This window comes from Thalassophryne amazonica, chromosome 12 (genome assembly GCF_902500255.1).
Source record: "Thalassophryne amazonica chromosome 12, fThaAma1.1, whole genome shotgun sequence".
NCBI lineage: Eukaryota > Metazoa > Chordata > Actinopteri > Batrachoidiformes > Batrachoididae > Thalassophryne > Thalassophryne amazonica.
This window is the reverse complement of record NC_047114.1, coordinates 64,207,087-64,220,933: the sequence shown is the minus strand read 5'-3', so window position 1 is coordinate 64,220,933 and position 13,847 is coordinate 64,207,087. Positions and strand designations below refer to the sequence as shown.

Genomic DNA, 13,847 nt, shown 5'->3' with positions numbered 1-13,847 from the left:
ATACAGATCCACCTTGGATTTGCTGTGGCGACCCTGAGTGCAAACAAGCGAGCAGTCGAAGGGACTTACTTTAATAAAAATATTGATAGAATAAATAATACTAATTAACAATACTGTTACCTAAGTAATAAAAATAACAACAAAAGTGTTGACAAAATTAAGAAGAAATAGTAAAACAATAAAATAAAGATAAATACAATAAAATAGAATAAAAGGGTTACATGACTGTTGATAAAACTGATCATATAAAAAACCTTTCACCCCTTTTTAAAAAGCATATTTGGACTTAATCTACAGGATTCAAATGTTAGAAACACTTTGACACACTCAGACCTCAGTGGACAATATCAAGATTTGAGTATTATCATGTACGAGGTCTGTTAGAAGACTATCCGACCTTTTTATTTTTTTAAAAAACTATATGGATTTGAATCATGTGCGCTTGCATCAGCCAAGCTTGAACCTTCGTGCGCATGCGTGAGTTTTTTCACGCCTGTGGGTTGCGTCATTCGCCTGTGGGCAGGCTTTGAGTGAGCACTGGTCCACCCCTCTTGTCGGATTTTCATTGTCAGGGAAATGGCTGAGTGATTGGAGCAGCGCTGAATCAAATTTTTCCAGAAACTGTGAGAGACAGCCAGGTGGAAACCATTCGGAAGATTCAGATGGCTTTCAGTGAGGATACTCTGGGCGTCACAGAGATTAAGGAGCATTACAACCGGATTAAAGACGGCCCACAGCAGCAGAGGGCGCCGCGCTCCGAGTGGCCATCGACAGGCTAAAACGACCAGATCTGTTGGGAAGGTGTCGTAGCACGGACCCACAACAGGGGCGCAAATGAACGGACAATGAGTAAGCCAAAAGGTAACAATTTAATGTTGTGATAATACACAACGAAACGTGTCGTAATTTTCACAGTCAATAAACACCAGGTGACGTGTGGGCAGGCTCGAAGATAGAAGACGCCCGACGAGAGAGAAGCCGCGTCCCACACGGCTTCCACCACCAACGGTCTGAAGAACACCGGAGCCGCCAAGTCCCGAGTCCCCAGGTGGCCTCTGTCTTCTGCTGTCGACCCTGGTACTGCTGGCAGAAAGCAGAGATAAGATGTGTGAGTGTGAGTCCGCACACTCAGTAGTTCACAGTCCAGACACCGTTAGGAGGGAGCACCTCCACCTCCAAATCATACACACTCGTGCAGCTCCTGTTTGTCCCTCTTCTGGGTCTTCACAGGAATGCGACTGCACACAGAACAATGTTAGACAACGTATTAGTCAGCAGAGAGATTACCTTGGTACTGGTAGTCGATTTCTCGGCGGGGAGGTGGAGTTGCAGTCCGGCTTATATAGTGGTGTAGATGAGTGACAGCTGGAGTGATGAGTGACAGCTGTCACTTCCTCTGGGTCTGGCGCCCTCTCGTGCTTGGAGCCCGCACTCCAAGCAGGGCGCCCTCTGGTGGTAGTGGGCCAGCAGTACCTCCTCTTCAGCGGCCCACACAACAAGATCATTTCCAAAGTGAACGCTCTGGTGATGTGGGACCGTTGTCTGACTACCAGAGAAATAAAGAAGAGGTGGACATCAGCACTTTTGCGGCACATTCCACTGTTACAGGAGATTTTGTAATGAAAGACGTGCGGAGGAATTCGCGCGTCGGGATGGAGCCGCAATGGTGCACAACAAAAAGCACGTCCGTGTTGGAAGTCTCACAGGACAAGCTGTGGCATGCCCAGCTGTTACACAATTTCTCGGATACTCACTCGACTGAAAAGCCACCGAAAGCCGTCTGAATTTTCTGAATGGATTCCAACACGGAGGTGCTTTTTAATGCACGCTGCGGCTCCGTCCCGACGCACGAATTCCTCCGCACGTCTTTCATTACAAAATCTCCTGTAACAGTGGAATGTGCCACAAAAGTGCTGATGTCTACCTCTTCTGCAATTTCTCTGGTAGTCAGACGACGTCCCGGATCAACACAGCGTTCACTTTGAAAATGATCTGGTCGTTTCAGCCTGTCGATGGCCGCTCGGAGCGCAGCACCCCCTCCAGAGCTGTGGGCCGTCTTTAAAAAGGTTGTAATGCTCCTTAATCTGTGTGACGCCCAGAGTATCCTCACCGAAAGCTGTCTGAATCTTCCGAATGGTTTCCACCTGGCTGTCTCTCACAGTTTCTGGAAAAAATTGATTCAGTGCTGCTCCAATCGCTCAGCTTCACCCCCGACGAGGGGGGTGAACCAGTGCTCACTCAAAGACCTCGTACATTGCAATACAAACCGGACACAGATACATAAACGCACAAACACGAGCACAGATAGGAGAATCAACCCAGAATGCATTGCATCATCAACATGCCCTGTTTCCTCTCAAACAGCAGAACATCTGGTCACATTCACATAGTGAATAGTTTCACTTTGGAGCACCTGGAAACTATGTTTTATTTCTTCAAGTGTCCAGGTGAATACAGAGGAAGGTTCTGGTCACAATCTCAACAAGACATCTGTGGTGTGAACACAGGACTTTGAAACAGTTATCACTGCTTCATGTTAGCAATGTCTATGCTTGCCTGCTTATTGACTGAGATTGGACAAATAAAAGAATGAAACAACCCAAATATAATGTCCTATCTGATGTTTACTGACGAACATGTGGAACTTGTCAAAGTTTACGAAGCAGCTGCTAGCCCAAAGCAGTGTCGGACAGCAGGTCAATGCTCTACATGCTTGTTGTGTGTCATTTCACAAGTAAAATGAGTGGGATGTAGTTGTGTTGTAAGGTACGTGTTTATTACTTAGTTTGTCTAAACTGGTTATATTCTATATTCTATATATATTCTATAGTAGCCAAAAAATTGTAAGTAACAATCAGTAGGATATCCAATTACTCAGTAGCCAATTAGTACCCAGATGATCTACTACCTTCATAGTGTGAAAACAAACTACATTATGCTATCCCATGAGGCAGCTGGAGCCTAGAAGAAGAACGTCCTTGGAAAATTCAAAAAGATAGCAGGCATACATGAAAATGGTAGCAGCGTCCAAAGGGCTTTGGAATTATACAAATATACATCATGAACTGTTTAAAAAAAAGTCTGTCATTGGAAGATATAAATGTTAGTAGCACAGGTGGGTATATATATATGCATCATGTGCTAACATCGAGGTCAACAGACAAGTAAAATGATGGTGTCATAGTACATCTGAATTGTGTCCATACTACATGCTCACTTACTTCTGGTATATCCTACAGTAAGTGCTGGATACTATGTACTAATGTCATTTAGTATATCGTAAGTATTCAAATGCAGGGAGAGCGACTACACTCAAAAGACTGATGCACTCGATAAACTCACTTCAATTATGAGCAGAATTATCATCTAATAAATATATGTAGCCCCGACTCAAATAAAGCACATCCAGGCAAGATAATTTAATTTAATTTAGTTGGGACTACATATATTTATTATATGGAAACCCTGCCCATAATTGAATTGAGTTCATCCAATGAGTCATTTGTTTGTGTGATGCACTCAAAATACTGACTCGCTGGATTGGATTCCATCTAATAAATGTAGTTCCAACTCAGTTAAATTACATTATCTTCTGTTTGTGTGACACTCAAAATACTGACTCACTGGATTGGATTCCATCTAATATATGTAGTCCCAACTCAGTTAAATTACATTATATTGCATGGATGTGTTTTATTGAGTTGGGGCTATATATATTTATTAGATGGAAATCCTGTACATAATTGAATTGAGTACATCCAACGAGCTGTGATTGTCCTCAATCCAGATTAAGATCAAGGCTTTGAATGACTTCCTGCATCCTGCCATCTGAAGTGTATCTGTATGTCGTGAAACTGCTGAACTTGTAGAGACATTCACTTATCTCAGCAGTGACATATCTCTGGGTCCTTGTCCTTTGAAATTGAGAGACTCCTGGGAAGAGCGCATCGAGTCATGAGGTCCCTGGACAGAGATGCATGGTGATGTTGATTTTGCAGACAGGTTCAAATCTTCAGGGTCCTGGTTCTTCCTTTTTTTTTTTTTTTTTTTACTGTATATTGTGAATCTTGATATATTTGGTACTCTGTGTCTTTGAAGGACCCTTGGGTACTGCTGGAATGACTTTGTGTCAAACATATGGTTACTTAAAAAGACACAGATGACGCACACACCTGCAGGTGCCCCCGTGCTGAGGACCCCAGCACATGAAAAAGGCAAAAGGGGCATCCACATATCACCTGGGTATGACACGGCAATCCGTGCACTGCCGCAGGAACATGAAGTGAGTTTATTCAGGTATTCCCTTTCTTCCCATGCATGGTGTCACATTCATACAGACAGATGGATATTCTTTATGTTCTGTTTGCCTCTGCGATGACTAATCACATTCAAAGTGACTAATGACTCATGCAGTTCTGGCCTCAGCTTCAGATAGTGAAAGAAATGCTGCAAAGCTGCAGGTCCCTCAGATTCAAGATTACACATTCCCACACTGACACCATTGATCTGGCTAAGCACAGGGACAGGGGGTTATTTAAACCTGCTCACTTATCAGCGGCCAAGCTAAGATTTGGCTCAATGCATGTGCAATAAAGCAAGAAGAAGAGGCAATTTAGATCACTCTGAGGTATTACTGACAAATATGTCCAGTGAGAAAGAGAGGGAGGGTTTGAGTCATAACCGGTCTTTGCAGTGAGGACAAGTAGGTTACAGGTACTTATCACTTTCCTATTCCTTTCATCCATTATTCAGTATTCAACCGAGGTATAAAGAAATATAATGATGTGATGCTTAATGCATGGATCACTGATGCGTGTACAACATCTGTCTATTTCAGGTCTTCCTGTACTGATCTCAGTGCAGCACATGGTCTCAGTCTGTCCTTTTTTGTTCATGTCCCACATATAATATGCATTTGTTGTGTGCAAAAGTGTGATGTGAGTCGATGTATGTTACTTAACTGTGAGTTTAAAAGAAAATTTCTAATGGGTTATATAAGCCCATCATTTTAACTGCAGTTTACAGAGAAATGCAATTGTGATTTCATGTTAAAAAATCAGGGCTGCGTACGAAGAAATGGTCCAAGTACACGTTCGTACATATCTCACGTATTTTCCAGCAAGCGGCAGCGATGACGTCACCGACAAAAACTATTGTTGTTATTGTAAACCTACAAATAAACCTAGCCTTAACTGAAATGCAAATGCAGTTTCTGAACATTAAATGCAAAATGTGCATTGTGCATTCGTAAAGGAATTCATCGGAATATATATGAAATGTAGGGTCCTCAAAATGTCCTCTGTATCTTCCTCTGTCACACGAACCACCTGCATGTCCTCCCTCAGCACATCCATAAACCTCCTCTTTGGTCTCCCTCTTCTCCTCCTGCCTGGTGGCTCCGTCCTCAGCATCTTTCTCCCTATATACCCTGGGTCCCTCCTCTGCACATGTCCAAACCATCTCAATCTCACCTCTCTGACTTTGTCTCCAAACCATCCCACCTGAGCTGTCCCTCTGATATGTTCATTCCTAATCCTGTCCATTCTTGTCACTCCCAAAGAGAATCGCAACATCTTCAGCTCTGCCACTTCCAGCTCTGCCTCCTGTCTTTTTGTTAGTGCCACCATCTCTAAGCTGTACAACATAGCTGGTCTCACTACTGTCTTGTAAACTTTCCCCTTCACTCTTGCAGATATTATTCAGTCACAAATCACTCCTGCCACCTTTCTCCCCACACTCCACCCTGCCTGCACTCTCTTCTTCACCTCTCTACCACACTCTCTATTATTTTGGACAGCTGACCCCAAGAATTTAAACTCATGTACTTTCACCACTTCTACTCCTTGTAACCATACTATTCCACTGGGCTCCCTCTCATATACTCAGTCTTGGTCTGACTGACTTTCATTCCCCTTCTCTCCAGAGCATATCTCCACCTTTCCAGGCTAGACTCAATCTGCTCTCTCCTCTCACTGCAAATCACGTCATCTGCAAACATCATAGTCCATTGAAACTCCTGTCTGATCTCATCAGTCATCCTGTCCATCACCATTGCAAACAAGAAAGAACTCAGAGGTGATCCTTGGTGTAATCCCACCTCCACCTTGAATGAGTTTGCAGGCCTACTGTGCATCTCACCACTGTCGCACAGTCCTTGTACATGTCCTGCATTACCCTCACATCCTTCTCCAGACTTCCTCATGCAATACTACAACTCTTCTATTGGCAACCCTGTAATAAGCTTTCTCTAAATCCACAAACACACAAAGTAACTCCTTCTGGCCTTCTCTATACTTCTCCATCAGTATTCTCCGAGCAAACACTGTATCTGTAATGCTCTTTCTTGGCATGAAACCATATTAGTTTCAGGAACCAGCACACTTTGTCTCTACTCCTCAGGCATCCTCTCACTTTCCAAGATTTTATGAAACAATCTGGGTAGAAACTCCACTGCCATGTCTCCAAGACATTTCCACACCTCCACCGGAATGTCATCTGGACCAACAGCCTTTCCACTCTTCATCTTCTTCATGGCTGCCCTCACTTCATCCTTGCTTATTCCTTGTACTTCCTGATTTACTCTCTTCACATCACCAGCCTTTTCTCTCTTTAATTTTGGCGCGTTTTACACTGGATACCCTTCCTGACACAACCCTCCTCATTTAGCTGGACTTGGGACCAGTGTTGCCAACCAAAGTCTGTCAGCTGTGATCCACAGATTATCACCTTGTTTCTGCTTTAAACGGCCTAGTTTTTGTTTAAGACTGACTTTAGAATGATTTAAGAGGTTAATAATCACATTATTCCCTTTGATCGCTTTGGGTGTAGAGAGTCAGTCTCATTCATGCTGTTGTGGTCCCAAATGACACATGCACAGTGCAGGCAGGGTGGACCAGTTTTTAGGGGGGATCGTTTGGTCTGTGACACCAGCACACAGATTGAGTCCACAGATATATATACGAGGTCTATTAGAAAAGTATCCGACCTTATTATTTTTTTCAAAAACCATATGGATTTGAATCACGTGTGATTACATCAGACATGCTTGAACCCTCGTGGGCATGCGAGCGTTTTTTTCACGCCTGTCGGTTACGTCATTCGCCTGTGGGCAGTCTTTGAGTGAGGAGTGGCCCATCCTCTCGTCGATTTTTTCATTGTTTAGGAATGGCTCAGAGACTGCTGCTTTGTTTGATCAAAATTTTTTCAAAAATGTAAGGCACAACTGAGTGGACACCATTCGATAAATTCAGCTGGTTTTCAGTAAAAATTTTAACGGCTGATGAGAGATTTTGGTCTGGTAGTGTCGCCGTAAGGACGGCCCACGGTGCCTGACGGTGATCTGTGCTTCAAGGCGGCAGTGTCTCACCGTTTCAAGTTGAAAACTTCCACATTTCAGGCTCTGTTGACCCAGTAAGTCGTCAGAGAACAGAGAACTTTCAGAAGAAGTCGGCATGAGGAGTTTATTCGGGCAGAGTCGCATGTCAGGCTGGACCCGACCGCGGGGGTTCGCGACAGGAAAAACACCTCAGTTGGAAACCTTAACGGGCAAGTTGGAACATGCCCAAGCTGTTAAACAATTTCTCAGTTACTCACTTGTTGAAAGCCATCAAAAGCCGCCTGAATTTTACAAATGGTTTTCAACACGGAGGTGTCTTTCCTGTCGTGGTGCACACAGATTCGCCGAGTCGTCACGGAAATGACTCGGTGAATTTGCGTGCACGTCTTTCATTAAAAAATGTCCTTAAACAGTGGAATGTCCGCATAAAGTCCTCATGCCGGCCTCTTCTGAATCTTCTCTGTTCTCTCATGACGTCCTGGGTGAATTAAGCCTTAATTAGGATGTTTTCAGCTCGAAACAGGCCGACGACGGCGCCTGGAAGCGCTGCACGACGTCCCGCTCCGTGGGAGTCCTTACACCGACAGAAACACCCATAATCTCTCATCAGCCGTTAAACTTTTCACCGAAAACCAGCTTAATTTCTCGAATAGTGTCCACTCGGATATTCCTCACAGGTCCAGAAAAAATTTTGATAAAGCAACACGTGCCATCTCGAGCAGCGTGTGAAAACAAAGGAATTCAGCCAAGAGGGCTGGACCACATCTCACTCAAGGCCTGCCCACAGGGAAATGACATCACCGACACGCGTGAAAAAAACTCACGCATGCGCACGAGGGTTCAAGCATGATTGGGTGTAATCGCACGTCATTCAAATCCATATAGTTAAAAAAAAATAAAAGTGTCAGTTTCTTATCTAATAGACCTCGTATATATATATATATATATATATATATATATATATATATATATATATCGTTATAACGCGGTTCACCTTTCGTGGCCTCGCAGTTTCGTGGATTTTTTTTTAGTGCAATTTTGCATGCTTCTTTTTTTATCAGTGCATTGTGTTCTGCATCCTTATCAGGTGGGCCGGTCACGGCACCGGTCGACATCACCGTGATTGCTCTCATTGCCTCCGATGCGCTTACTGAGTCTGCGGGCTCACTAAACGCCGCAACGGGCCACTCACAGCGCCCCCCTGTCTGCTGTGTGGAGCTGCGGCCAAAATCTGGCCGCAGCTCGCTGTTTTGATGCGCAGTGCTCCAGCAGCCAGCAAGGATAGACTTCTTGTGGAAAAATCTGCAGCGCCAATTGAGGGAGTGTGCAATTGGTATGCTGACTGCAGGAATGTCCACCAGAGCTGTTGCCCATGAATTAAATGTTCATTTCTCTCCCATAAGCTGTCTCCAAAGGCCTTTCAGAGAATTTGGCAGTACATCCAACCGGCCTCACAACCAAAGACGATGTGTAACTACACAGGCCAGGACCTCCACATCCAGCATGTTCACCTCCAAAATCATCTGAGAAGAGCCACCTGGACAGCTGCTGCAACGATCGGTTTGCAGAACCAAAGAATTTCTGCACAAACTGTCAGATACCGTTTCAGGGAAGTTCATCCGCATGCTCGTCTTCCTCACTGGGGTCTTAACCTGACTGCAGTCTGTCGTTGTAACCAACCTGTGTGGGCAAATGCTCACAGTTGATGGCGTCTGGCTGCTTATCAATTCTATGGGAAGGAGATGTGTTGCACTGCATGAGGTAAATTGTGGTCAAACTAGATACTGACTGGTTTTCTGCCCCCCCCACCCCCCCCCCAAAAGCAAAACTGCACATTTCAGAGTGGCCTTTTATTGTAGCCAACCTAAGGCACACCTGCGCAATAATCATGCTGCCTAATCAGCATCTTGATATGCCACACCTGTGAAGTAAGATGGATTATCTCAGCAAAGGAGAAGTGCTCATTAACACAGATTTAGACGGATCTGTGGACAATATTTGAGAGAACGGCCTTTTGTGAATATAGAAAATGTTTTGGATCTTTGCGTTCAGCTAATGAAAAATGTGAGAAAAAACAAAAGGGCTGTGTTTATATTTTTGCTCAGTGTATATATTGTTAGACTAACCTAAAAAGTTCTTCAACAGGCAGCACTCAGTTGAATGTAACAAGTAATATTTACACCAACTTTTTAACTTAATTTGGACAAACTCCATTTGAGTGAATCATTTAAGTGTTACGAACTGAAGCAATCAAATCAGATTTTTTGTTTTAGTGCAGGGAAAGTGACACAGGAAACTTTTTTCAGGCACACCATGTTCACCTTGAAGCTTTCCCTCTGCATCAGCTCTGATCTGTTGAATAGCTCCAATGGAGCGGTCAGGGATTGGCAGCTTTTCTCAACAGCACTTTGATGACAGTCGGACAACTTGTGTTCATTTGTCTTTCTCATCCAGCTATGTTTAGAGACTGAACTTACAACCAAGTAGTTAAATCTTTGCTCATCTAAATTTTAGGAAACCACGTTACACTGAAAAAAGTGAAACACAGTGCACTTCATTCAAAGTACTTATTTACATTGGTCTAATGGAAAATTGTGGTTTCTGCTGGAATCAGTTTACAAAATCAAAAAGATACATTGTGAGAAACTAAAAAAATTAGCTGTAACAAATTACATCAATTTTTTTAAGTTGATCCAAAGTAGCATTTTTTTCAGTGCATGTCTGAAAGACATGAAATACACTGCTCAGATACCTCAATTAAAGCAAGAATTTAAAATGAACTTAATCAAAAATATTTCTCTAATGAGATTTGAATTACACATTTGGTTAAATAGATGCACTAATGAGATGCGTAATAGTTTTTGAATCAGTGGTCAAATATAAGTAGGAGAGGCTGTTAGCAACACTACATCAGCTGTGTCCAAAAGACATGCAGAGGTCAAAGGTGAAGGATCAGAGGTTATGTCTGAGTGCCAAAGCCAACAGTGGATCAGTTGCATGTATCAGAGTTATCATGATGAGTTTTTTACAATTCTTGTTGTTTGTTCTGTGTTGGACTGTCAGACAAAGATTTAATGTGCCAAGAAATGGGAACACAGAGCCAAACTTAGACGTGCGAGGAGATACCGTCCAAGAATTCCTTGTGTTTAATGATGTGCTTAGTCTGTGGAATATCAACTAAGTAAGGAAAGGGAGGGGGGGAAAAGAGAACTCTGTCCTTCAAGTTTTTATCACCAGTGCAGAAAGAGGTAAACATTACTCTTCGTTCTCACATCAGCAGCTCACAGAGAGAAATGAACACAGTGACGTATAGAAACATGATTTCTAAAAGCAACACAGCTACAAAAAGAAAGTGGCACAATTGTTCCGACATGTCTTAAGACACTGAATATGACTTTGGCGCTGCCTTAAAGGACTCCTTCTTAATCAAGTGTGCAGCCAAACATTTGTCTTCACTAGTCGCAACCTTGGAGAAGAGCTCCTGGCCAAAGACAAAGAGAGGGACCTTTCTCTTTGTGTGGCTGAGCTGTTCAGCTGTGGTCTCATCTACGCTTCTAATGATTGGCCTGGTGGTCTGCATTAGTCCCTCCCCGGGCTAAAGAGTGCAGTTGATTGATGGATTGCTTTGCCCAATCCCTTTTGGGGTTTTGGTAGTTGGGGAGTCACTCAGCCAGAGAGCTTCAGTATTCCAGTCCTCCATCCAGCAGCTCGAAGCAGAATTGTTTTTTGCTCTTTTTCTCTCTGATGAATGTATCTGGTTGGATTTTGGGAGCTGTCCAGTGCTGAAAACACAGCCAGGTTTACCTCTACAACTTACTGTCTATTCACCTTCCAGTAGTAAAAGCAGCACAAAGTTGAAAAGGATCATAAAATTCAACCTTTGGCTAATTTAAATGAAGGCACAATGCTGACCAGCATGTTCTAATCCAACCAAAATCAACACAGCTTCAGTGCAACATTGCAACATGATCACACAGAGGCCACTATGAGACAATGAGGGCACTAATTTGCATTTATATAGTGCAATTCCTTTAGCTATTAGTGCTGTATTAAGGGAATGATCCCATAATTACCACAGTGACATATTACAGTAGGCACTTTCATAGGACAGAGAATAATATCAAACCATGACTTTGGATTTACTGCAAAATACACAGTCAGCATTTCTCAGGAATTATCAACAATGTTTCACAATCTCTGCAGATCTTGCTAAATGCAGATCTCACTCTCCATCACACATGCAAACTGGTGATGAATCGCATTCACACACAAACATGCAAACACACACACAGACACCTGTCCGAGCAGAATGAAAAATGCATGCTGTAAACTTTCGGCTGAGTGGCTCACTCCTCACGATTCTCATCTTTCTCCTCACACTGTTATCTCTCTGGCATATACATTTCCTCAGCTGGAGCTTGTCTGTTGTGAGCCTTAACCTCGCTGTGCTTTATGGGACCGACACACAGCTAGTGGTAGGCGCACTAACAAGGCCAAACAAGAAAAGGCTCGGACCCCTTCGGTCTCGAGCAGTGAATAGAAACAGAACAGGCTTTATTGGCCTGCAAGGGTTCTCATAATCTCAGACAATGCAGCTCATTTGTCAAGGTGACGTAAACTGGTCTGCTCCTACATACAAGTGTGTTTGTTTACACAGCAGCCGTCACGACGGTAGAAGTGCAAAGATTTTTGAATCAACTGTTCTCACATTACTTGGAATCATCTTTGGGTTATTTTATATATTTTCATTGTGAGACAAAATCGGATTTAGTGTTAACAAACACGCTGCATAAGACAGCGTATGACGTGTAACAGCAGAGTGAACACTGACTATCAAATCTCTTTATAGTGCTGTAGTAGTGTGCAAAAGCTTTAGGCACCTTTAGGTGGAATGCATTGTTTGATTCTTCTTATCCCTAGGCCAACAGAAAGAAAATATGATTTGAACATTTTCAAGCATCTCAATTCCAACAATAATTTTAAAAACCTATGTAATTTTAGATGAAATTAAAATAGCTTTATTCATTTTTTTAAAGTGTACTGCCCAGTAGATGGCAACACAGACAGTCACTGATGATCATTCAACAATAAAACAATTGTATGTAAAATGTAAAAAAATCACCAAAACAAATGACATTATTTGAAACAAAATGCATTTTTAAAAGTGAGAAGTGATCACGCATTTTACAACTTTTATACTGATTCATAAATGTGAGGTATTTAGCACCTGTCCGCTATTTGACAAAGTTTTCACGCATTAATATGCACGTAAACTTTTGCACAGTACTACATGACATCATAAAGATGTACAGTAAAGCATGATGTTCAAAGGTTTAAAAACACCTGCTCAAGTGTTCTGATACACTTTCACAATTTTGCAGCTCTGAGCAACTGTATCCTCATCATTCTTCATTAAAATTAATTAATCAATTCATCTGAAATGTTTTAAAGGGCGGTTTGCTGCAAAGTTCCACAAATGCAAGGCAGTAAAAAAAAGGACACACTAACAACGTTACTCTGTGGACTTTATGATTTATGCATGCTCCATCATGGTTGTAAATATAGACCAATATTAAATGCTGTGGCTTGTAAATAATTAAAGACATCCCACTCAGGTGCGATTTGTCAAGCTTGTAGTTGTACAGACAGTAAACTAGAAGAAATATTACTTAATGCAAAAACAAAACAAAACAAAAAAAAAAACATTACAGGATATAATGTTATTAGTGTGATGGCAAAATGATTCCAAAGAATAGATATCCTTAAAATTCTCCTAAAAATAGGAAGTACTTTTGAAATTCTCTTCCAGCAGCTAATGGCTTCGGATGTGACTCGCGGTTCAACGTTGCGCTGCACATACTGTGTTCTTACCTTGTGTGACGCGATGCGTCTGAATGGTGCAATCCTCTGGAATGTGTTTGAAGTCTTTGCGCCTCAGTGCAGGTGCTCTCCGACGGCTCCGAGGGTGCAGAGAGTGCCGGGGGATGAATAAGGAGGAGGGAGGGTGAAACAGCACTTTGCCGAGGGAAGAGAAACCAGGATGCGCGAGTGCGCACAGAGTGCGCCGCGTCTTGGACTTTTCACTCCTTCACGTATCGTGCTCTCTCACGGAGCAGCCTCTGCGCGGCGCATCTCCAGACGGAACGCTGGCATCTGACAAATCGGAATAGATGCACACTGCAAGGTGCTCTGCGCCTCCTCCTCCTCCTCCTCGCCAGCAGCTACGCTGAAGGAGAGAAGCAAAATCAGTTTGAACAAAGAGGCGAGCAGTGACAGGCAGACGGTTCCAGCACCCCCACCCCCGGTGGGTAGGTGGGTTAGGTGGGAGGAAGAGGGTGGTGGTTGTGTGGTGGTGGTGGTTGTGGTAAAAAGACGAGAAGGGGGTGGACTTCCTTTGACCATAATCCGATTCCTACATAACCCTCAAAGGTTAATCCTGCGTGTGTCTGTGAATTAAATTACATTTTAACCACAGTCTGACAGTGACACAATCTGACCCTCACTGAAGAGG

At 43.0% G+C, this 13,847-nt stretch overlaps 1 protein-coding gene across 2 annotated transcripts in view; it reads right to left on the bottom strand.

The window, feature by feature from the left end:
• The window catches only part of LOC117522553 (neurocan core protein-like), a 126,855-nt gene extending 113,300 nt beyond the window's left edge, over positions 1-13,555 (bottom strand). For both annotated transcript variants that reach the window (XM_034183990.1, XM_034183991.1), the window contains exon 1: positions 13,208-13,555. The gene's annotated coding sequence lies outside the window, so the exon portion shown is untranslated. The remainder of the gene's footprint in view (positions 1-13,207) is intronic.
• Between the last annotated feature and the right edge of the window lie 292 nt (positions 13,556-13,847).